This window comes from Miniopterus schreibersii (assembly GCF_964146895.1).
Source record: "Miniopterus schreibersii genome assembly, chromosome: 11".
NCBI lineage: Eukaryota > Metazoa > Chordata > Mammalia > Chiroptera > Miniopteridae > Miniopterus > Miniopterus schreibersii.
The window spans coordinates 56,501,579-56,527,788 of NC_138111.1; the positions used below are offsets into that span (position 1 = coordinate 56,501,579).

The 26,210-nt window shown below is 43.5% G+C and overlaps 2 pseudogenes across 2 annotated transcripts; one reads left to right on the forward strand and one right to left on the reverse strand.

The window, feature by feature from the left end:
• Positions 1 to 1,908: 1,908 nt before the first annotated feature.
• Positions 1,909 to 2,440, forward strand: LOC308563929 (ferritin light chain pseudogene; annotated as a pseudogene). Its single transcript has one exon. The product of its transcript is annotated as a ferritin light chain pseudogene (transcript).
• A 10,737-nt stretch (positions 2,441 to 13,177) lies between these two features.
• On the reverse strand, positions 13,178 to 13,648 carry LOC308563923 (large ribosomal subunit protein eL21 pseudogene; annotated as a pseudogene). Its single transcript has one exon. The product of its transcript is annotated as a large ribosomal subunit protein eL21 pseudogene (transcript).
• Between the last annotated feature and the right edge of the window lie 12,562 nt (positions 13,649 to 26,210).

Sequence of the window (26,210 nt, forward strand, 5' to 3'; positions counted from 1 at the left end):
TAGGATGTGCAAGTCCCCTGTAGTCCCTGCACCCAGTGCTAACTCCTGCCAAGGTGAATGGATATCATTTCAGACATTTGCCTTGCAAACACTAACACAAACAAATGTTCTAAAATAAAATGGAAGTAAATCATCACGATGACACCCTACCAAAACCACAGGTTTTTTTGTACTGTGTTTAGATGGACTTTAAAGCCAATCGCATTTCTCTGTGAAAAGGAAACACAGGACGGCTTGCTTCCGCAGGAGCAGCAGCGTGGTTCTCTGACCCGTGTCCGCGGGGCGCCTCCCGCCCTAACCCCTCCTTTCCCTTGAAGGAAACTAGTGCAGCTGCGCAGAGACGCGGGATGGTCGTTTCTCTAAAACCCGAGGGAAGCACACGCCTCTACCAAACTTCCATTTGGTTTTGGAGGCAGAACAGTTTTGCGTGTGAAACCAGGCAGAATGTCAGAGATGCCCCGTGAGGCGCCCCCTCCGTGCCGCGGCCGCCGGCGGGTGTCCATGGGCGGGAGCTGGGCTGCGCGTTGGCCCCGCGGGCACCGGGCCGGGGCCTCTCCCTGCCTGGCAGGAGGGCATCGGCCCTTCACCCTTCACCCCGCTTACAGGCTCCCTCCTGCCTCCGCCCCTCCTCTCTGCTGTTTGCAATGCTGAAAGCACCTGATTCTGCACTTGTTCCCACTTCCCCTAATTGTCCCCTCGGCAGCTTATCCTCCTTTCGGTGTCTGGCCCACAGCTGCTTCAAGGCACGAGCTTTAACGTGATAGTTTATTTTTCTTTCCTTTTTTGTTTTTGTTTTTCCCGAGTTCCATGTTCTTCTAAACTACCTTGGCTGGAAGGCGAGAGTGCGGGGTGCCCTTGGGAGGTCTGGAGCCTCTCACAGGCGGGACTCCAATGCGGCCCAGACTCCCTGGACCAGCTGAAGCCCTGAGCGGGGGCAGCCGGCACAGCAGCAGGCCGTCCTGCTTGAGGTTAGCCATCCTGCGCGGTCCCTGCCCCTTCATCGCTGCCCCTCCTCCTGTCCACCGGACGGTAAGCCTGAGAAAGGCTCTGAAAGAAGACTTCTCAGGCCCTGACTGCCACCCTGGCCTGGAGCCGAGCCTGAGCCCGCCTCAGATGAGCCCAGGAGAGGGCCTCCTGCAGGGAAGTCAACCCCCAGGGGGAGGTCATTACCCGCCCCCACCCTCAACAACTCTCAGGTGTTCTGCGTTCCTTTTCATTTAAAGGTAAAATTAAAAGTCTTCTGAGACTTTCTCTAAACTAGTAATAAAACTCTAGAACACCTTGATTATATATGTAACAAATAGAGAATGTGTGTGTTCATGTAAATTTGTGTGTGTAAGCATGTTTACAACCTGGCTAGTAAAAGTATCCTGGGTCAATCCCCTCAGTTAGTGAAGGCGACGTTTATAATTTCTAAGCATTTCTAAATATATTTACTAATCATGTACATACGTATCCAAAACAGTATGATGTACTATTTAGTATGCTTTACAATTTTATAGGTAGCGTCTCATTGTATGTATGGAATATTCATAAATATAATCATAAAAAAGGAGGAGCCAGTATGTCAGCATTCTGCTCACATGCTTTTCTGATTGGGATAATCGCCTGAAAGGGGATTTCAATGCATTCTCACTTGAAATGCAGCCAAGGCCAACCATGAGGGAATGAAAGTGCTAATTTATAGTTTTCTAAAAATTGGGCAGCAGTGCCCTCGAGGGTCACCTGGATCTGTCTCTTGCTTCAACTGTGTTTGGACAGAACAGACCCAGAGATGCCCCTTCTTCCAGCGTCCAACCACCCTTCGACCTCTTTTCCAGTCACTGCCTTCAGAACCATCTTAGCCATCCTCAGTCTCCAAGACAGGCAACATCGTTTTTTAGCTTAACTTCTTATTGCCAAACAACCATGAGCTCCCAAATTTGTCAGGATTATTCCACCGAGGTGAAGGTTGCCATCAACTGCCTGGCCAACCTACCTCTGCGGGCCTCCCCCACCTACCTCTGTCTGGGCTTCTGTTTCCTGTTCCACTGCGACGACGTGGCTCTGGAGGGCGTGGGCCACTTCTTCCACGAGTTGGCCAGAAGCAGCACAAGGGAGCCGAGCGTCTCTTAAAGATGCAAAACTAGTGCAGTGACCAAGTTCCCTTCCAGGACGTGCTGAAGCCTTCCCAAGATGAGTGGGTAAAACTCAGGATGCCAGGGAAACCACCAGGGCCTTGGAGAGGAACCTGAATCAGGCCCTGTTGGACCTGCAGGCCCTGGGTTTGACCCGCACAGACCTCAGCCCTGTGATTCCTGGAGAAACATGTCCCAGGCGAGCAGGTGAAACTCAGCAAGAAGATGGGGACCACCTGACTCACCTCCGCAAGCTGGTGGCCGGCCCCCAGGCTGGGCTGGGCGAGAATCTCCTCCAAGGGCTCACCCTCAGGCATGACTAAGAGCCTTTGGCGCCCACAGGCCTTTGAGGGGTGCTTCTGCATCCCTCTGGTGTCTGGCTTTTGCCTGAGCCTCTCCCTGAAACCATTAGGCATCCTTTTAACCACCCTGGAGACCTCTCCCATGCCTTGGACCAAATGGAAACAATAAAGCTTTTTGCAGGGAAAGAAAACGGGCAAAGGGAAAGGAAAAAAGAAGGTATGTACAAGCTGAGCAATAAAAGGGAAGTGAAACACTCAGTGTGGGGGGTGGGAGCGGGGCCTTTCGCCTGAAACCAAGGAGGCCTGTGAGAAACCACGGAAGCCTTTGCTAATCTGAATTCCACCAGCTGAGGAATAAAACGCTGCTGGGTTATTGAAGAAAGCTCTTCGCTCCTTCAGCACCCGAAATGAAACTTTTCATTTTGCGCTGACTTGAAGATTTTTCATAACCGCCTGCCCCCAATCTTTTAAGGGCTGGAGTTAGGGATGTGATTTGCATACCTGGCCTAGTTGACAGCAGCAGATCCACAGCGAAAGGCTAATTAAGCAGCCATTTTGCTCACCCGGTGTAGCACTGAGGTTTTTTTGCACCCATTCATGTTAGCATCTATCAAAATGACTCCCTTAAACTAATGCACACCTTTTCAGTTTCAGTGAGTTCTACAGTCAAACAATTAGGCACCCACTACATGCAATAAAATCAGCACTCTACAAATTACCATTTCAACTCAGCAAATATTTATTGGGGGTCCCCCAGGGAGATGGGCAGCGTAATGATTACGACCCTGGGCACAGGAGGAGGGCAGATCCGAAGGGGGAAGAGGGAGGCAAGAGGAAGCTCCACGTCTGAAGACCCATGAATCTGTGCCTCGACGTACAGGTACATGGCAGAAAGGTCATCAATGCAGTGGCCTCTCAGGGGCAGACACTCTGCACTTGGTTAGGAGAGACCCCCAGCGGTGCGGAAGGGGCTGGTGGAGGCATTAGCATCACACCAACCAACAGATCTCCGTCTGCACGTCACTAACCCTCTCTTCAGGACGTGTCTTCCTGAGATCCCCTCTCATCTGCTTGCCTATCAGTGCAGAACTACCCAGGCCCTAGGTACATATGTTGCAAAAAGGCATAACGAGATTTTGATGGGCAAAGTGCATCTAAGATTTTTGGCCCTGTGATGTTTATAGAAGCACTTTATAGATGTCTGTTGAGTGTATGGGATAATTGGATTGTGCACCTTTGAACTTGTATGAATGGGAACGATGGAGAGCAGCAATTTTCAACCATTTTCAGCTCATGGCACATATACTAATTACTAAAATTCTGCAGCACACCAAAAAATGTTTTTTGCTGATCTGACAAAAAAATAGGTATAATTTTGATTCATTCACACTGGATGGCTATTGTTGGCTGTTGTCATTTTTTTACTTGACAGTCTAAGGGAAAGGAGGTCAGTACCCCTGACTGAGTAAGTATTGCATGATTTAAAAACTCTAGTGGCATACCAGTTGAAAATCACTGATGTAGATACTGGGAAGTCAAGGGATGGACTTTCATGGGCCATACTACCTATTTTCACAGCCTTCCATAGGAAGTGCCCTCCGCCCATGAAATCGGGACCTAGAAGCTATGTCGCTGCTGCCTGTGGCTGATAAAACTAGTTTGAGCCAATCAGAAAGCTGGTCTTAAGAATCTGACTCAAGAAAGCCAGAACCTTGGACTTAGGAGTTAACTCACATTAATGAGAATATTCTGAGGTTGCTGGGGGTTAGATGATTCTTATCTCTTCTTAGGCTTTATTGCTTAACCCTCACATGGATTCTGTGAGATACCACAGTATTCCTGTAATAATTACCTTACAACACATATTGATGCAAACTGTCACATCTTCCTAGAAGATGTGTGTATTTTTTGAGAACAAATCATGTCCTTTTAATAATAAAAATACATTTTTAAAATGCTTTATCATAGATTGACATCCATTTTTAAATTTCTATTACAAGTGTATACTTTATAATATGCATAGTATTTGATAACTGTAGTACATATGTATATTATAAATAAAAATAAACATATTGGAGATGTGTGCTCAAGAAGGGTGAAATACTGAGTATCTGTATATCCATAATCTTTGGTAGTCAGGCTTAAAGACGTAAGTGGACATTCTCAGGGATGCAACATATGTGTTTAAAGTTGAAAGCTTTGTTTTGGTCACAATAAAAATAGCACAAAATTTATACACATACAATTTTGGGGGCATTTTAAGTATACCCAGGAGAGCTAAATTGTGTAAGATTCTGTGCCTATAGCATTGAGTAAATGTCACAATCCCTTGCTCCAGGGTGGCTGGCTGTTGGCTGTCAGGAAAAATCAAGGGTGCCCACAAGTTACCCTTTCTAGAGTCCGGGTTCATGGAGAGCCTCTGCCCTGGGCTACACTTCTCCCCCTAATTCTCCCCTCATCCTCATATACTGTCCTTGCTTCCCTCATTACTGTCAACATTGTATAGTCATAGCATGGAGTGGGCCAGGTTATATGCGCCCCATAGGGCCAAAGCTTCCTCACTGAGCATCTAGGAGTAGTAAGAGAAAATAAGCTCTGCACTCCCAAAAGTGGAACTCAAAATTTTGTAGTAGTAAGGCCCTGAGGAAAAAAATCTATGATCATGAATCTACGGTGGGGCATAGCTTCCATGTGCACCCAAGACCCTATTCCCCAGTGGTGAACGGGGAAGAGGTGAGCACCGCTGCTCAATTCTGTCTTAAAGAAAATGTACAGCTGATCTTACCACACCTCCTCTCCTCTTCCATGGGACATGCGCCCAGCCCCAGTGGAAGACACAGACCTCTTGGCTTTGTGTTTTGGTAAGTGGTGGTGGTGGTGGAGGCAGGAATTGGGGCTCTCAGTAAGGCTGCTGTGGGCCTTGTTCACCTCCTTGCTCCATGTTAAAGTGTTCACAGGTTACCTACCTTCCTTTCTATCTCCACCCCTGAGAGGCGGTAGAAAGCCCCGAGTGAGTGGCACAGGTGCATGAAAGCTCTTTGACTGTTGGGAAGTGTGACCCAGAATGTGTTAGGGTTTGGAAGCAGGTAAGGCTTCTGCTTTTTCCTCCTGATAGGAGGCTAAAGGCCAATGAAAGGGCTTAGCAAAGCTTGGAGGGGGAAGGAGAACACACCATTTATGGGCTTGGGGAAGAAATCTCCACATATCTTCAAGTAATGCCCACGTCACTCGGTAGCCACTAGAAATGAACTGGATTCAAAGGTAGGGACATGAAAACTGACCCATGACCTGGGTCACCCCATCTCTGCCTCCCAGGAAGCCCACTTCTGAAGGGGTTCAGTGACAGGATAATTTTCGTGGAAAAAGTGGTCTTTTAGATGTTAGGAAAGTAGCTGTTGTACAGTGGCCACAGCACTGGGTGGTATTGGGTGGAGAATGGGGGATGTTGCTGTATTGCACACAGGGACGGATGTGCTCAGGCCAAGAGTAGGGTAGGTGCTATTTAAAGATCAGTGATCTGTGATATTCATCCCTCTTGAAACAAACTAACTCAGAAATGAATTCCTGCTGATTGGTTACCCTGGGCAAGGAAGCAACTCTTCATTGAGACTACACGTTGCCTGGTTCAATGACATCAATGCAGGGCAAATGGATCACATGGTCATCAGTGATGGGAATGTTCAGGGTGTGGCCACACAGCACCCACAGAAAAATGAGACAGTGAGTTAGGAAAAGGTAGGAGGTTGACTGAGTGGAAAGGAAGGGAACAAATGAAGAAGGGAAAGAATGACCCAGAGTGGGAAGGAATGGGAGTGTCTCCATCCTTGCTAATCAGCCCACTTTTACTCCATGCCCTTCCCCCACTATCTGACTCAGACTCCACCTCCTGATGACTGCCTAAAACACTGACAAGGTGAGATGGATTTGGTGTCATCTTGGCAAGAGTGTGTGTATGTGTGTGTTCAGAACAGGTGGTGGAAGAGGGAAAGGTTATCTCTAAGCACAGACAATGCCTGCGGGCATATTCTCAGGCCTGCCAAACTCCATTTTGGACAAGTGCCTTCCTTACTCTGTTTTGGACAAGTGCCTTCCTTACTCCATCTTGGACAAGCGCCTTCCTTTCTGACATTATTTCTGACATTGTGCAGGATCCTGTGCTCAATGCAAACAGTTGGCCTACCGGGGTTGAGGTGTTCTCTGTGATCGTTATATGTTTGGTAGAGTTATGGGATATCTTCTTCAGAATGTGCACAGCACATGCACCACAGGTGGGTTCTGCAATTTATGACAAGGGCGCATTTTTCTGGGCTCACCTTGGACCACTACTCAGACAACATGGCCAAACATTCTAAAGGACATCCATGTGCTCAACACCATTAAAGGGCTGAGTGGAATGACTGCTAAAAAGAACCATGAAATGGAGTCACCAAAAAGGAGGAATCCTCGTGAAATAAAGAAAGGTGTCACTGGTGCCACCTACTATGTTATTTCCACCTGGAAGAGAGAAGAGTTTAGAGTTGACGTAGCTCGTACTCACTCCACTTCAGTCTCTTCACCTGCCTTGGTTCCCATATCTAGGCCTGGAGAAGCAACTTTTATCTCCTACAGAGAGGTTCACACAGAGCAAGTAAAGCCAGGGGATATTTCTGCTGCTTATTATGTAATTAATATTACACATTAGTTTTAAAAATCTGATTCTCCTAACCTGAAGTTCAGACAGGATGAGTAACCACACAGGTAGAAAATAAAGGCCTAGACAATTCAGAGGAGTTAATCCTCAGGACTGTGACCCTCCTCATGCTCCCGTAGCCAAACACTGCTCATCCGAGGAGAGGTGCTGGCTTGAAGTGCTGAATAACTGGCCATGAGTCACATAACAATTTACACCTGACTCACAGATCTTTGCTTTTCACTAGGAGCTGCTCTGCATTCTGAAGTAATACAGCCTATATCACACCCTCTGACCTCCACCTGCAGTTTTTCCCCAAATTGCCCCTCATGTGCCAATTAGTCAGGACCTATAGTCTGCTTACTGCTTACTGCTTACTGCCCTTACAGTTCTCCTTGTCCGTCAACAACCTCTGGCCTTTGTTCTCTCTCTCTCGGTGGTAGATGTTAGGAGCTGAGTTGCTTCCTCCCCTCAAAAAAAAATTCATATGTTGAAATCCCAGCCCCCTAGTACCTCAGAATGTAACTATTTTGATTTTAAAAAGGTTTGACGAGGTTATAAAATGAAGCCCTCAGGGTGGGGTCCTAATCCAGTATGTCTGGTTCCTTACAAGCAAAGGAAGAGACACCAAGAATCAGTGCACACAGAGATAAGGCCACGTGAGGACGCAGCAAGAAGGCAGCCGCCTGCAAGCCAAGGAGAGAGGCTTCAGAAGAAACGAAATCTGCCCACAACTTGATCTTGGACTTTCAGCCTCTAGAACTTTGAGAAAATAAATTTCTGTTGTTTAAGCCGCCCAGTCAGTGGTGCTTTGTTACAGCAGCTCTAGCAAACCGATATACTTCCTGGTTCATCACTTAAGCAACACGCTAACAGCCCTCTCACCTCATTCTTGTTTCCTCCTTCCTACCTGGCAGAAGTCCAAACCCTCTGCCTCTTCTAAGCCTGACCTCTAGCAAGTGGCTGAAACCTACTGGATAAAATCCAACAATTGAGTATATTGTGCCACCAGAGTTCTATGGTTGACAGCTAAAGGGCATCTACAGTACTGCATGGAATTCATACTTTCATTCATTGCATGTATTTGGTTAGTTCCTTCTATGTGCACTTAGGATACATAAGTGAACAACACTGACAATGCTCCCTGCTTCTTGATGCTCATACCATTGTTGTGTGGTTGACTCTCTTATTCTTTTTTTTTAAAATATATCTTTATTGATTTCAGAGAGAGGAAAGGAGAGGGAGAGAGATAGAAACATCAATGATGAGTGAGTCATTGATCAGCTGCCTCCTGCATGCCCCCAACTGGGGATCAAGCCCGTAACCCGGGCATGTGCCCTGAGCAGGAATCAAACCCTGATCGCCTGGATCCTAGGTCGATGCTCAACCGCTGAGCCACGCCCGGCCAGGCGACTCTCTTATTCTTAACTAATCTCTTTCAAACATTCTCCACTTTGATAAACTTCTGTTCCCCCAACCTCTGCATGTGTGTTGGATGCCACTTCACAGAGGAAACAGTGGCCATCAGGAGAAAACTTTTCTTCACAAAACTCAAAAACTTTTGTTTCCCAGCCCTCCTCTCCTCCTTGCTTCCTGTTACAAGTGAAAAAAAGTGTCCCAGGGTGATTCCTTTGACCATTCCAGCTGGGAAAGGGGCCTTTACTTCCCCAGACCTACTTGTTAGTCCATGCTGTGACTTTTGGCTTAATTATCTATCTTATCCCAGAACAGGGACTCACTGCTCAGTCATCAGCATTAGGTGATTAGCATTTAGTGGGTACTGCTCATAACTATTTGGGAAATGAATGAGAAATGAGAGGGCTAATTGGAGAGGGTCCACCCAGTATGTCCTAAAACAGAGCCACCAGAAAGGCGAGAGCAGTCTGAGGGGTGTCCACCTAAAGCTGTCCCTTGGAAACCACCACAGGTTTCTCCTCAGAAACCTGAATTCTGGCTCCATGGCTTTGGAAGACCAGAGCTAGAGATTTAGCCTTACAGATGAGGTTCTGGTGGAGCTTTGTGGATCCTGAGGAACTTTGCTTTTTCCCCTGGCAGAGGAACTATTCTCACAGTTCCTCTATCACTATTTGGCTGGCAGGGCTCAGCTTTGGAGACCTCATATCCTCAGATTCCCCATGAATGGTCTCTGATTCAGAATGTCTTCAAAGGGCTGCTCAGGATCTGAACCTGCTGGAGTGGGGCCCACCTACTCTGCACACTGCAGACCCATGAAGATAACAATGGTAATAACAGTTATGTTATATAAAAAGAAAACTGAGTACTCAACTCCCAAACCTCACCTACTAACTGGAGAATATTCAAATGTACTAATATCATGATTCTGAAGATTAGAATGAACAGGTAAGTACTTTATACAAATTTAAGGCCTGACTTTGCTAAAATTGCCTCACAGACTTGGCAAGTAACACTGTCCCAAGTCCTCAAGAGCCCCAGTGCCTAGAAATATCAAGACTGGTCCAGAGACTTCAAGGTGGCTCACTAAGGCTGAGAGGGCTGACATCTCAAATTATCTCTACAGGACAAATGTATTTTTTTTTTGGATATGCTTTTATATTACACCAAAGCATCACTGTACAGTTAGATATTTTTCTATAATACATGCACTGAAAAATCTTTCCATGGCAGTTCACATATATTGACCTAATTTTGTATTTTGGGTGTGACACAGTTTAACTGACTCTTTGACAATATCCCAGTTGTTTTTAAGCTTAAAGGTCAGGGAAGTTAGCACCTCCCAAGTGTAACTCTAGGGTAGAGAGTTGTCTGCAGGACTACGAAGGAGAAAGGCCCAGGCTACATTGTTAAGGCTGTGCCTGGCACACAAGAGAAACCACACAGCACACCAGAAGCTCCTTCTGGAGAACATGTATATTAGCAAGTTGTTTGGCAGATCATAGCTACTCTGTGAAATGTATGAATAAATGATATAAATAATCTCTTCCTTCATCTTCACTTAATTCACACCACCTCTGGTTATAATGTTTAAGGTACAGGAAAAACAATGTTATACAAAGATAACTTATTTTAAAAACGTAGTGAAGGATGGAAAAGGGGATGTTCTCTGATTTTCAAACATAATTTTCAGCCAAGGAAAATCACAGCACTTTATATAAAAACTCTGTCCAATGTGGGGATTAGATTTAGGCAAGTTAGAAATTTGCCTCAGATACAAACTGAAAGGGGGTGCCAAATGGCTTAGTAATGAGGAAAAGTAATATATTAATGCAATATTTTTAAAAACCAAAATTAATAAGAAATCCTTCATTTGAAAAATCAAAAATTTAAAGATAAGATCTGGCCCTGCAATTACAAAAACCTGAGACTTATACAAGTTGGGGGCCAGGGGTGAGGGGGAAAAGTACAAAGTTAAATTCTGATAAATCCCATTCAGTCCATAAATTTCTCAACGAAGAAACTGAAATGTGCTTACTTGCTAAATATCCTGGGCACCTTTCATACAACACTGGAAAGCAGGGGTATGATTTGCTTACCTATGATGCTAAAGCTTTCATAGTAAAAATTTTTGGTCACTTTTTAGTCTCCATATATACAGAAGTACGTGAAAATTTTTGATTTTGTTAAAATAGAAAGAGGTTACCATAGTTGCCAACAACAAAAAATTGATATCAAAATATTGGGCTGTCATAAAATCATATTGTCAAACTGTGGGACAGGAAGAATATCTCCTGTAATTTGGAAATACATTAGGGACAAGACAGAGAAAAAGAATTAATGTAAATCAGAAATATATATGCTGCCTCTCTGAAACTTTCAGTCTGCCAAAATTAAATTATTTAAAATGGCAATTCTCTCAATGATAAATGAGATAAGCAAAACAAGAATTCTGACAATGTTATGGGTAAATTTGCTTTCAACAAAGCCCAGGAAATTATAACAAATTCTGGTTTGGGCATAAATAAAATAAAGTTAAAATAGTGAGTTTTTATACACCCATTTTTCAATATTTTTCAACTCTTTTACATTGTAGATGAAATTAACCATTAAAATTTAATAAAATCATATAGAGAGAGATATTGGTGTTCAGATTATAGATGTTTTCCCCTTTCCCTGAATTCCTGTCTTTCCTCGCAGAAACAATCCTGAATCTGATTTCCAGAGGGCATTCCCTAAATAAATAACGCCTATGTGAACCGGTCTGGCTAAAACGGTCTCCGAGGAAGGAAAGGTCACCTCAGGAGCAGGTCCTGCTGAAGGAGAAGCTCAGGTTCTCCAGGAGGACTTGGCTCCCAAATCCCAGGCTCTGGCAGGAGGCAGGCCTGGCTGGGCTGGCAGCTCCCATTGCGCTTACAGCCGGTTCGAGTGCCCGCTTCCTGCAGCTGAGGCGCAGCCAAGGGAGCACTGAGCTCTGAGCAGCAGGGCTGTTCCCTCTGTTTCACTGAGGTCCTGGTGAGGTTCTGAATTTCTGAACACTTCAGCCTCTTCACTGATGGCAAGGCTGCTGCTCTGCCCCATCCCTCACATTTCACCCATTCCCAAATGCCATCTTATGTCTCCAATCATGGCCCACATTCATGTACGTTGGTAGCATATGTATTTGCTCCTTTTAATCCACAAGAGCCACTAGCTCAGTGTTTTCTAAGAGGAGTCACTGAAATGTTTGTCATTCAAATCACTCTGTGGCGCAGAGGCTTAACTCTCATGGGTCTTGTCTCCCAGGCATCTCATCCATTTATGGTGAGAGTTAACTCAGCAACACATGGGAATCACCTGGGATATAGTAAATATGGTTATCGTATATTTCTTACTAAAGTTTGTCGACTATTGTAGTTTAGTCACGATGCTCTAAGAAATAATTGCCAGTGGATACTTTCATTTTGTTTATCATGTAATTAAAATGCTTTTAATTACAAAATAAGCCCTTTGCTAGACCACATGTATCAGTCAAAATGCTTTTTTAGTCAATGAATCTACAGATTTGGAGGTGAAAGACCAATGGGAAGAGAATTTGCAATCAGGGAGGTAGGAGTCTATAAAAGGACATCAATGTGCTAGAAGTAGGGCTTCCCAGGAAAAGCAGCGATGGTCTAGTACATGCAGTGACGTATTAGGAGGAGGGGTCTTCGGGAAGAAACTCAGATTAGACGAAGTTAGGAAGGTGGAGCCCCCACCATGGGGTTAATGCCTTTATGAGACTCACCGCTGGCTTCCCCTCTGCTCTCCACCATGTGAAGTTAAAAGAGAAGTCAGCCAGCCGCAGCCCTGAGGGGGGCTCTCCACCCAACTCAGCCATGCAGCCCTGCTCTCAGCCTTCAAGCCCCCAGAACTGGGACAAGTAAATTGTTGTTTATGAGCCTCCTGGTCCGTGGGACTTTTCTACAGCAGCCTGAACTATGACACGTGGCATCATTCATTTGGCACCTACGACACGCTAGTTCAGACTGTGCCTAGAGATTTCAAGTTCGAGTCATACACGACAGAGGTGAAATTGCCATGTACACTTACTCTCAACCCCTTCCTAGGAAAGAAGACCTGCTACCTGTGCTCACAGGACAGATCACACATGCAGAATCAAAGACAAGGGGAGTCCTGGCCCCATCTGCAGGCATCGGGTATTCATGAGAGAAAGGAATCTGCAGGAAGTAGGATGAGGCTATGGGAAAGACATGCTTGTGTTTGGTCCCCCCCAGATTAGAATCCTGATGAAATGTTTAAAGTAATTTTTATTTAGTTTTTGAAAGAATATGGAGGCCATTTAACCAATTGTTCCCGAAGCAGCACCTGGTCTAAAGATTTGCATCAATCCTTCATTTCATAGGGATCAGTCAGAAAGGGGGGGTGAAATAAGCCCTTTGCTAGACCACATGTATCAGTCAAAATCAGTGAATTTCAACATCACAAGAGTCAAAATATTTTTCCTTAATTCCTGAGTTTTCCTGTCATCTTGTTAATGAAGACAAACAGCCCACTTGATTCTAGAGCCTAAACTTTTTTTTTTTTAACTATTTTTTAAATTATTTTTGGGGGTGAAGGGATACTACACTTCTACCCAATTAAGAGAAACATTTTTATCAGCACAGAGGTCTTTTTTTTTTTTTTTTTAACACTTATCATGCCATGAAATCATAGGGAATGGGTTCCAGCAGCTCAGGCTCTTTCCCAGTGGTTCTCACAGTGCGCTTCCCTGGGTGGAGCAGGATGACACTTCAGTTGAACCCAGGTCCCTTTCTCTTTGGCTTCCTTCTTTTTCTGATCATTTTCCTTCTCTCGTTTCAGGAAGCTCCCTTGGCTCTTAGAGTGCTTAATATGCTCAATACGCACATTAATTCTCTCTGCAAAAATCTTGCCCTTAACGTGTTTGTTCACAACAATGCCCACCACATGCTGGGTGACACTGTAGACTCAGCATGATAACATTTGTGGAGCACTCCTTTTTGAACAGTGCCCATTCCCTTGATGTCCACAATGTCGCCTTTCTTGTAGATGCGCATGTATGTGGCCAAAGGAACAACTCCATGTTTTCTAAAAGGTCTAGAGAACATATAGTGGGTGCCTCTCCTCTTTCCATTTGTGTTGGACATTTTGGAGAATTACTGGCAGATGGTGGTTCCAGCTGAAAGGAAGGCTAAACTATTATTATTCATTTTCCTATCACCCCTGAGTAGGCCAGGCAGAGAACATTTTTGTTTTGAAATTTAACAAGCCCTGGGAAAGATATTCTTAAGGCAGTAGGCCATGCTGTCTGGTTTCTTAGTGGACCTACACACTCTCTCATATAAAAGTTTCACTTTCTGATAAAATCGGTCTGTGGCTCCTGAATTTAAATGACATCAAGAGTTTCATTTCCTCTTCTAAAAAACTGAGACAACTTCAGTGATGGTCACACAGGAAATGTAAAGATTACATAAAATAATATTTGCAAATTACAGGTTGAGAATCAGAACACAGGGAATGAGAGTTGGCTCTCGGATTCATGTAACACACAATAACCTGAATGGTGCCCATTCCGCCCGGCGTAGCCAGGCTTTAACACTCTGGGGTACCTCTTGAGCTCCCCAGCCAATGGCTACTGGAGCAGAGGGGTTGTCCGTAGGGCTGTGAAGGAACAGAGCCTCCGTTTCCACCCTTAGATCCCTGCCAGGCACAGTGATGAGAGGGGTCTCAGAGTACACTTTGCAGAGAACCAGCACGGAGGAAAGTTTCCTGAGAAAACATTGCTTTCTGTGAATGGGAGAAAGGAGCTGAACAATCCCTGTTTCATCCTCAGATTCAGGCTACCCCTGGTGATATTATTTCAAGGCACAGAAAACAAAAACAAACAAACGAAAAAGAGTTGGGTGGTGATGGTGATAAGAAACAGGACATACCTCGATTTTCAGCCACTGAAGATCCAAACACTAATTCAAAAGCTATCTCCCTGGGCCCGGGTCCGGGTTGCTCAGTGGTTAGAGCGTGGGTCCAGGCACCTGAGGGTCACGGGATCACACCCATGGTGGTAGGTGGGAGCCTGGTCCCCAGGGGCCGAGGGTAGGAGGCAACCAATTCATGTTTCTTTTCTCTATCTTCCTCCTTCCCAACCTCCCCCCCCTATAAAAACAGTGGAAAAAATATCGTCCAGTGAGGATTAGCCAAATAAAGAGAATAAAACAAAGCTTGTCTCAGGGTCAGTAACAGGGTAGAGTACTTCCCTCAGGCACAGCAGTTAACAAGGCACCGCAGCTAAGTAATCACGATAAACAATACTTTCATGCAATAGTAAATCTAAATATTAATGCCAAAACATCCGTGATCAACAAAGTACCAAAATCCTAAAGACATGCAATGACCTTCCCCTTGCGAGTCCCTGAGAGGCTGGGAAGGAAGAGGCGCGGTGCAGAGGTGATGCTGGCAGAGCCCATTCCGTCTACAAAATTCTAAGCAGAGAAAGAGAAGATCCGACGGGCTAAAGACCCTCAAGCGCTCGCACGCAGCACGAATCTGTTTCTCACAATACGCTCCGGGTGGGCTCCGTGACGACGCTTCAGCAACGTGAGGCTAAAAATGATTCCATGTTGTCACGGAGCCACAAGAAAACGTCCAACAGGGCGATGCTCTCACTTGGAAAGAAGCCATTTCCCCGGGGCTGTGGCTCAGCGGCTGCGCACCCCGCAGGCCCCGAGGCCCCTGCTCCTGCGGGTCAGGGCGCATAAGGCCCGGGGGGCTGCGGGCTCGATGCCCGGCAGGGGCTGTGCGGGGCAGGCAGGGGATGTGTCTAGCTCTCCCTCTCCCACTCTCTAAAAAAATAAGGAAATAAAGAAAAAAGAAAATGCTAATGTGTTTGCTTCTTTAAAAGCCAAGAAAGTACAATTATATTAACTTCTTGTTTTGGTATAAATAAAACATAGTTTAAATAAAGCTGAAGTTTCATACATGCTATTTTCATGGTCTGAATGTAAAAAATTAAAAAAATTAAAAATTTTACGTTGATATTTATTTAATATTAAGATAAATAAGCATTTTAAAAATTCTAATAGAGTGATGTTTTAACGTTATCATTTTTGAAATCTTACATTGATATTTTTAATATTAAAATATTTAAATATTTTAAACTTTAATACAATGTTTTAATAGTTTTAGCGTTAAAATATTTTTTAAAATTTACATTGATATTTATTTAATATTTATAAACTATATAGTGTGGCTCAGTCGTTAGACTATAGGCCGCATTCCCTGTCAAGAGCACATATCTGGGTTGTGGCGGGGTGGGGGGTGATGAATGCAACCAATCCACTTTCTCTCTCTGTCTCTCTCTTTCTCTTCCCTTCTCCCACTCCCTCCCTCCCCTTCCACTCTCCCGAAAAACCAATGGAAAAAATACCTTATAGTGAGGGTTAACAAAAATAATAATAATAATAAATTAAGTTTATAATGGTGTTTAACAGTTTGAATGATTTTAAACTTTTTCTATACATTCGTATTATTTTGAAGTGTTACACAAATTTTTACTTTAATTCATAATTGGATACATTACCATTTCTATAAGCAATATGTATGACATTAAAAGTTGCTCTTCAAACTTATGTAGAAAGTTAAAGTAACTTGAATTAAAATGATCGAGCCCAGCCAGTGTGGCTCAGTGGTTGAGCATCGACCCATAAACCAAGAGGCCTCTGGCTGGATTTTCCACCGGGACACATGCCCGGGTTGTGGGATCGACCCCCAGTAGGGGGCGTGCCAGAGGCAGCCTCTCTCATCCATGGTCCTCTCTCTATCCCTGTCCCTTCCTCTCTCCCTCAAGTCAAGAAAAACATATTTAAAAAGAATTAAATCCAATGTCAATTAAATCAACATTTTAATATTACATTAACTGACAATAACTTTTAAATGTAATTGTACCTTAACATTTAATTTATCCATTCTTAATCCTTTACTGAATAAAATAACTAAATTTTACTTACACTTTCTTCTTGTATGCATAAAACACAGATATAAATAAAGTACAGATAGATCAATTTGTCACGTTTTCAGAAATATTATTTCACATCAGTTTCAACTCTATAGGCACTAGTGATTTACAGAGGTCCATGCTGTTGTGTGTATGTGTTTATTTAATACTCATTTATTTATTTATTTATAAGATTTCAATTGTTTTTTCTCCTATAATATCAGGTACAGGCACCTTTATATTGTGTTATTATAAAAAATATATTCTTTATAGTTAGCCGTTTTATGATTTTTTGCATATATTAAATGTTGGCCACAGTAAACATTTTAGTTGTTTATTCTAAAAAGGAACACCATGCCAGATTGTGCACCTCGATTATAGAATGGATGGCAGCCTGGCCTGTGTGGCTCAGTGATTGAGCATCCCCTTACGATCCAGGAGATCCGGGTTCGATTCCTGGTCAGGGCACATGCCCGGGCTGTGGGCTCCATGCCCAGTAGGGTGCGGGCAGGAGGCAGCCAATCAATGACTCTCATCATTGATGTCTCCATCTCTCTCTCTTCCTCTCCCTGAAATCAATAAAGATACATTTTTTAAAAAATGGGTGGCACAATTCATTTACCCACCATATTACATTCAAATGGTAAGTACCTATGGACTTTCCCGAAGCCAGGCTGTGTGTTGCCCTCATGATATAGAGGTGATCATGACCAATACAGTTCTTGCTCTCTGGTATCTTTGAGTCTGGGGAGGGAAAAACGTAAAAACAATCAAAATCAACATCAGTTATGTTAAATGCCATATTGAGAAGAAGGAAAACCAAATGAATTCTCTGACCAGCAGCTACAGTGAAGGAAGCCAGGGAATGCGATGGAAAGCAGCAGACAGAGGCTACAATGGACTGGTAGACGTCTAGGTGCAAGGTCCGTTGGCAGTTGGATGCTGAGTTTGCCAGTTACGAGAAATGCCATGGGTGAAGGTCCGTCTGTGTCCTTTGTAAGCCAGGAACATAGGTGGTCATGTGGGGAGACAGTGTAGAGTCACAAAGACGCATAAACTTGATTGTGAGGCCCTTAAACATTGAATGGGAAGGGAGAGAAGAGCTACAAGGGAAACCGAGGCAGAACGGCCATACATTAGAAAAACAACCAGAGAGAAAGGTGGTAGGAGTGTCCTTAAGACAATAAATGTGCTTCCAAGAGCATCAGTGCGTTCATGCTGGGAGTGGATCGAAACGACCCACTAGATGGGAAAACAAGGGGCCTCGGGGCCTCCACGGTTGGTGGAGGTAACAGGCAGCCTCACGTTAAAGCAGATGGCAGCGGGAGTGAGATGGGAGCACATCCCACTTTGCTGGAGTCCCCAGCTGCTTGTGGCCGGCTGAACCCGGGCAGGGGGAGGGGACTGCAGGAACTTGCTGCCCTTTCCTCCTCTCAGGGCATCAGCGGCCTGAAATGCTTAACTAGTAAGAGTTTTTCCTGTCTGCAGTGTGACTTTGGTTGTAGATGTTCTTTGCTTGCTTTTGTCTTTTTAGGGACTTAGTCTGCCCTTCACTATTTGTGGACACTGGCAATCCTGCCTGCTGTCTGGGCTTTGTGCCCCTCAGAATGAAGGCCTTTTGCTGCTGAGCTGGGTTAGTGTGAGAGAAAGATTCTAAGGCTACTGTCCCAGTCCCTCCTTTTGAGAGTTTCCTTCCTTTACTTTAGGAGTTGTTTTGTTTCTGTTTTAAAATAGGACAAGATCTCTTATTATGTATAAGATTTCATATTATTATATTCTACTCAGAAAGAAAAATATGGGAAATAAATCTTTTTAAACCCCCAAGTTTTTCTCCCAGAAAGGCCAGAGCTGCTGAAATGTCCTCAGGTAGAGGGAAGGGCCACATCCACTCTGTAAAGAAAAAAAAAAGGTATTTTCACTTTAAAGCCGCCTGAAGCCTAGAAGTTACAAAATTTGCCAAGAAAATGCCTTAGGAAATAATAATTGGCTTTAAAATCTCAAGGTTGTTGAAACATAATAAATTAGATATAATTGAGATAAAGGGTCTTTAAAAGGCTTTTACATATATATGTACATATATACATACACACACACACAGTTTTCCAAAATCTTTGGTAACTTAAGATTGCAGTTTTGCTACATTAAATAGTAGAAATTATTAAATATCTAGGTATTTTGAAATAACAGGACACTGAAATGCTAATCTGAGTTGCCTACTTTTGGCTTATAACAGAGAATCTAGAGGATGAATTTGAATCTGTTAATGAATATGTCTGGCATTTTATTTGAAATATATCTTTTAAAAAATATGAATGTATTGCTAACCTGAGCTATGTTAATTACTTGTCACCTAAAAATTAAGGTTTCTAAGAGTTAAGAATCCTAATTAATTGGAAAGAAATTGTATAGTTTTAGTAAAAGAAGGCATGAGGTATAGAGATACATTTGAAAGGAAAAGTCTTTCCTGTATTTGCCTAGGATATGGAAGTTTTATAAATTATTGAAACAGTTATATTAATCAGGTACTTGATTACTAAAAAAGCCATCTTCCTAATCTTAGAAACTGAAGTTTTGCTAGCCTACGTTTGTATTTAATATCTCTTATTGTCACTTTGAATGCATAAATACTCTAATGCTGTTAATAATAGTAATATATGATCTTTTGGTCAAATAAGTTTGATAACCTTCTCAGGGTTTGAATTTTAAGAAACTTTTTCCTGACCCAGAATTGGCTTTAGGTCATCCCAATAGGCCCTGGAATGCCTCAAGGATTTTGTTTTCTCTCCTTATGAAGGAAAAGCTCATATTTAAGGTATATTTAAGGTACAAGGAAGCTTTGTCAAGTAAAGAAATAATAACTATATTCTATTTATATATACATGTTATCCAAATAGATGTAAAAAAATCTCCAGGAGTCTATAAATTCTGACATACTTTCATTTATAACTCTAATTGTTATTCTGGAACATTGTGTTTTGTAGAAAGGACAGGATTCCATGTCAACTGCATTATAATCAAATCCATACCACATCATTTTAAATTTCTTCTTGTTATATAGAGACAGTCACTGTTTTATTGTAATGCACTTGCAGAAATGTCACATCGTCTGAGGGATCCATAGAAAGGACTCTGACTTATTTTAAATTACATAGCTCTGAGAATAAATTTTCAGATCATCTCCTTCAAACTGGATGAAAATTATTAGAAATCTACAGAGTATCTGGATTTATAGAAGTACTGGCAAGAAAAATAAAGAGAAACAAAAATTGATTATGGCTGAATGAACTGAAAATAATTATAGTTTTTGTAACTTTTGTTAAAATTATTTCTGAATTCTAATTTTTCTATTTTTCAGACATAAGGAAACTTGTTACTTTTCTTAAAGCAATTAGGTAAATTATATTTTTCTCCCTAGAGAAATTCTGATCTCTCTAGAATTTGGCAATTTCTTAATGAGTGAGTCATGTCAATATGTTTCATTGCATTAAATCAATAAGACCAGTTTTCAATTGTGGTTTTTATTAACCAAGACTTGGACTGGAATGCCATGTCTGAGAGAGAAATGCCTGGACTCTGGATGTCAGCAGAAAGCCTCAAGAAAATGAAGACTGACTTTGAAGCCAATAAGAACATCTTGGAGAAAGCCTGGTACCTTGCTTGGTTATATGGTTCATGACAGTCTTTCCAGGTAAGGGACAAAGGTTGCTCTCCTGGGAGATGGCAAGGAAAGAACCTCAAGACATTTTGGGGACCTTAAGAACTTCAGGAATTCACTCAAGTCTATAGATATTGCAGGCAAAACTTGATGGCAACTAGGGAGCTGGCTTCTTTGCCCTGAGGGGCTAATTAAAGCTCAATCATGAGATTCCAGCAAAGCAGGTTTTAAAAAGCATATATGGTCAAGTGCTATTCTTACTGGATTCATACATACAATCAGGCCAAACTGAAACTGAATGATACAGTAAAGAGATTGGTTTCATTTGGCTCTTTAATAAAATGAAGGTGATTTTAGGGGGAAAAATTGTTTCAATAGGGAAATATTAGAACTGAAATGTTTTGTTTTGTTTAGTTTTTGTTTTGTTTTGTTTTTCCTTCCACCAGACTATTTGTCATAATTCTTGTTGTTCTAGCTTTGACCCAATAATACTAAAATTTATAACACAGTTTGTCGCCACTACTCATACTCAGGGAAAACCACCTCTAGATACCACGACCATCTCCTTTTGTGCCCAGGCCTCATTGTCCTTCTCACGGAGAGCAAGGATCTCTTGGCTCTGAAGGAAAACGTCACCCCCTTTCAGCAGGAAGTAACTATAAGAAGAGACTCTGCGCCCATCTTCTCTGAAACAATTCAGAGCCAAGATCCCTGAGGGGGATGTAGCAGGCCTTTAGACAGGCGCTAGCAGAGCAAGGACAAGGGGCCAGGTACTCAAGGTCATCAGGGTGGAAAGCCCCAGGTGTCTAGCAAAGGGCAATTGTAGGATAGGGTGGGACATCCCCACCACTAGTGCCTGTCCTAGCATATCACTGGTCATGTGGTTTCAACCCCCGACCTTTCCTCTGTAGAGATAACACTTGGCCTCAGGAAAGGTTGGGAGCCAAAACTATGTCAGGAGACTCATGTGCACTGTCGCCAGATGCTACCAATTGCCCTGTTGTTGTTGAAAGAAAACGTACTGTGTTTTCTATTAAAATAGCAGGGGTGGCTTCTACAGGAAACTGTCTTTGAAAAATCAGCAGCAATTGAACAGTACAAAAGAAAATTGCTCTATATCTTATGGAAATGGGTATGTTCACATTCCCCCTGGTTGGTTCTTACTCTTTCTTACTCTGTGGTTTAACAGCATAGTTTTATGTACCTATGAATAGTGCTGGGGGCCCTTGCACAATTGGACACTTGACTGTAATATTGCCACAGAAGCCTCACCCTCAGCGGGTGCGCCCTAAGCTCACACTAGATGAAAACTGCGATGGTGAAGTACATCTGTTTAGCCAGGCTGAATATATCTCTATGACTGTATTTGTCACTCCAGTGATGGTAGGATTATTGAATGCTGAAGTAACTAACTTGGCTTTTGCTATGGTAAAAGCTCTAAATTCTACCTCCCAGGCTATAGCAGCTATGGGTCAGGAACTAGGGCAAGTAAGAGAAGCCGTCCTAGTGAATCGAGCCACTATTGATTACCTATTACTCAGACACCATCAGGGGTGTGAAGATTTTAAGGGTATGTGCTGTTTCAATCTAACTGATAACTCTGAACTCATAGAGCATAAGTTACGGAATGTCAAGGATACTCTTTCCCATGTCACACAAAGGGAAGGCTTCTTTACTGAGGAGTTTGCTGCCCTGACCTCTTGGTTACCCAGCTGGACTGGGATAAAGGAAGCAGTCCTGGTCTTTTTACTTTTCATACTCATTTGTCTTATTTTGTGTTGCTGTCTACAATGTATGCCTCTCTTCTCCAGCCTCTGCCAGTTTGTCTGCCCCAAGTCGGACAGGCGCTGCGTGGCAGAAGCAAAGGTTTTAGAACTACAGCATCATGACAGATATAAGAATAAGACTTAGTATAGTATATGGTTGATAGGTATCAACTAATTTACCTAACCAGAGGGGGAAATGATAGGGGCACTTATAGTTATCAAATATTGAGCACCTGAATTAATCTGAAATATAATCATATTACTTATAAATTGTAGAACACATATACTTATGTGAGTAGAGGTTTACATTTCCTTTTTCTTAAGTTTCTGTTTCCTAGGCCTTTGCACCTGTGCACTCCCCTTGATCCCGGAAAAAGCAACTAAGCAGATGACGCAGCTGTGAACAATGAGTCAAGGTATCACCTTATGGAGACATCGCCAGACAACCAAGAACAAAAGAATGACGTCTGTGGACTTCCAGGATTGCACGTAGCTGCATTCCGGTCCCAACCACAGTTTGCCCCATTTCCCTATATAACTCTATCCCTCAGGCCGCTCCTTAAGACAGGTTTTGGATGCTTGTATGCTCCCTGTCTTCTTGGTTGGCCGGCATTCTCAATAAGCACAGCCCGAACCCCACTGGGGTTTCCTGATAACAAGTTGACATATAAAATTAACTATCACACTGCTCCTCCCTCAGTGATGTCCTAAAATTCCACAGGGTAGGGGGAGAGGTTTCCCAGCAAGGTGGAGCAATTGCTTCCTTCTCAGGCAAAGCTGCTTGGAGGGTAAATGTCTGCCTCTGCAGTATGGGGGAATGACTCGGCACAGGAAGCCAGAGGGGTGCCCTCTGAGCTCTACCTCCAGAGCCCACAACCCAAGATTCTCCTCTCACAGCTCTAGTCCACTCTGCCCTTGGCAGGATCCCAACGTGAGTGGCAGCACATGAAACGTTGTGCACTGGCCCATTAAGAGGGTGCCTGCATTTCCAGCCCTCTCCCTGGCAGATAGAAACCTGATTGCTTTTCACAGCCAGCTGTTGTGTGGGCACCTTTCTCAGTTCTGGTGCTCTTGGCTGGGAAGCCCAGCCTGGGGTTTAGGCCCCAGAGTCCTCAGTCGGAACCCCCCATAACTGAGCTATCCTATCCCTCTGGACCTTCAGCTGCTGCCTGTGGGAGCCCAGCCAGCCCTCTCGGGCCTCTGCACTTCTTCCCAGTCCCTATGTGGTCTCCACTTTACGTCCTTGGTTAGGGGGTGCTCTCCAGCTCCTCTTCAGTTGCAGTTGATTATTTAGGATGTTTTTTCTATATTTTAGTTGTAATTCCAGTTTGGTCCTGCGAGAGTGTCAGTGTAGCTCCCACTCAGTGCACCGCCATCCTCAGTCTCCACATTTTTCAAATATTTCTCTTGCAGTGTATAATGGCTGCTTATGTATTTTATATATAGTCCTTCACTGTCCTTATTTTGTTGGTCTCTGGATGAGAGAATCCTGATTCAGATTCCATTCAGCCACCTTACCAGGAAAGTCTCTGTGGCCATGTCCTGTTTCACATGAAGAAGTTTGAAGTTTGTATATATATTATTACCGACCTGGCCAGTGTGGCACAGTGACTAGAGTGTCAGCCCCCACACAAAGGGGTTTCAGGTTCAACTCCAGGTAAAGGGCACCTACATTGGTTGCAGGTTCAATCCCTGACCCTGGTTTGGGTGTGTGAGGGAGGCAACCGATCAATTTGTGTCTCTCACGTAGATGTTTCGGTCTCTCTGTTCCTCCCCCTCCCTCGTTCCATCCCACTCCCTCTAAAAATCAATGGAAAAATTATCCTCAGGTGAGGATTAACAAAAAAACTAAAAATCTAATCTGATTATCAGTTCTTCATGCCATCAAGATTTTATGGTCTGTGCTATGAGATGAGATTTTACATTGATTTCTTCTTTGATTTGTAACTAGCCATCCTAGAACTGTTTATGAAAAACTTCTTTCCACCATATTCCTGTCAGATAGATCCTTTATCTTAAGTCTAATTAATACAGATTATACAATTTTAGAGATATGTGCTTTAATCATTTGTTTGCCTAATTTCTCCTTTTATCACACTGCTTCTAGAGTCATTATTAGAATTTCCCTTCATTTTCCAGATTAGAGAGATCTGTCAAGCATTCTTCTGTTTTTAACCTGATTTGTCTTCTTCCTGGGTAAACACATACTTCACAGTGTAGACAGCATCAAGGTCATGAACATCACAACCTCTTTGGGATGCACAGATAATGAAATTGCAATGAGAATACTAGTCTGGGACAATTCCTTCATAAGGCTGAAAAATATAACTAAATCAAAATATTTTCCTTCCACACAATTTTTTAGGAGGAAAATGTTTCCCAAGAGATTCTAATTTTCACTTGATATATTTCCAAGATGCAAATCTCTTAAATATGAGAATCTTTCTTAAGTCAAACACTCATTGTATGACTTTGTAAAGCAGCATCAGCTTTCCCCAGAGAAGGATCTTGATCTTGGCCTATGACTAGTTTCTTTTTAATATATCTTTATTGATTTCAGAGAGAGGAAAGGAGAGGCTGAGAGAGACATAGAAACATCAATGATGAGAGAATCATTGATCGGCTGCCTCCTGCACGCCCCTGACTGGGGATTGAGCCCGCAACCCGGGCATGTGCCCTGACCACAAATTGAACCCCGATCACCTGGATCCTAGGTCGACGCTCAACCACTGAGCCACACCCGGCCAGGCTATGACTAGTTTCTTAACATCGATCATGACATGTACACACCTTTGAGAAGAAAACATGTTACTCAAGTCTATCTGAAAATATTGTGCATGTAGAGTTGTGAGGTATTAAGTCTGAAAGTGTATGTCAGGAAGTGTGAGTGAACTCCTCAGGTGGAAGGGATCTCTCAGATCTGTGCATCAGATTACAGACTCAAGCTTTAGACAGCTTGTCTCCAATTGATGGTCTAAAGGGCCTGAGTTGGACTGTTTCACCCTCACATTTCTTTCTTCCTCCACAGCACGTGGAGGACCAGGTAGGAGCAGGATAAACAGGACATTTTTCTTATTCACCTGGCTCTGTCTTTGTGATTGCCCAAACACTTTCAAATACTATGCCTCCTTTTACTTTTTACTTGCTTTCTTTTTAACTGTAACTTTATATTTTTGTTGTTTTTCATTATAGTTCTGGGGTACAAATGTTTATAATTTAGTTCCATAGTGTCACCTTGCCCCCAAAATCTGTTTGGCCATACCATTTCATATCCCAGAGTTCTTAAATATTTCCAGTTGTTGAGGTTTGAAGCAGCAGGGCTAGAGGGCTGGGCGAGGTAGAGAGAGCCCTGAGCTGCTCACAGGCCCTGTACGGGTCTACACTGGAACTAGATTTTGCATGCAAGGCATGTGAAGGGACACCCAATGCCCAGGAATGGGTTGTGCAGCACCAGCTCGAAGCAGCAGAGATTTTCCAGCATCAAGTGCCAGAGTGTGAAGGTGGCCGCTCCTCCACCCTCCCTGACAGCTGATCCCTGGGGTGCAGCTGTCAAGAACCCCTGATGCCCACTCTCTCACAGAAACTCAGTAAACACAGGGAGCTGGGCCCACACTTGAATGGGAAGAACCCAGGAGCTCATCCTGCCTTGGGTTAGGCAGCTCCACATCTGATTCCACTAGGAGGAGGCTGCATCTGTGCAGGACTCACATTGGCTGAAAAATGGACAGAACACATCTAGGAACAGGAAGGAGTTGAATGTCAGCAGCAGCTGAGAACTGGGAAGAAGGGAGACAGTTAAAGCCTGGACTGGTACCGGCAGGACCTCAGGAGGGGGAACAATGGGAATGGCCAGCACAGAGTGAACTGTTTCTCCAGATCATTCAGGTTCAGAGGGCGAGAAGATTGAAGTTTGAAGTGGATGCTGAGAGCACAGAGCTTTCCCATGTAGACTGTCTGATGGCAGTGTCCTCAGCATGGGTGACACTGATAAAACAAGCAGCCTGCTGGGAATTGGAAGGGATGAGGGTTACTCCACTGTCAGAAGCAAATTTGTTTCAATTTTCAGAAAATTTTACTCCCTTAAGACTATTAAAAAGGAATTTGTCTACTTTTCCTGGGAATTGAAAGGCAGTCAATTCAATGGACTCTTACCACACCCATGGCTGCCATACAAACCCATAGACAGTAAGCCTTTGGCACTTGAAGTAGAGCTTGGCGTCCTTACTCACCTCACCCTCCCTGCTCTGTGATTTCATGCCATGGCCTCTCCTTGGTCAAAAATCCCGTGTCCATTTCTA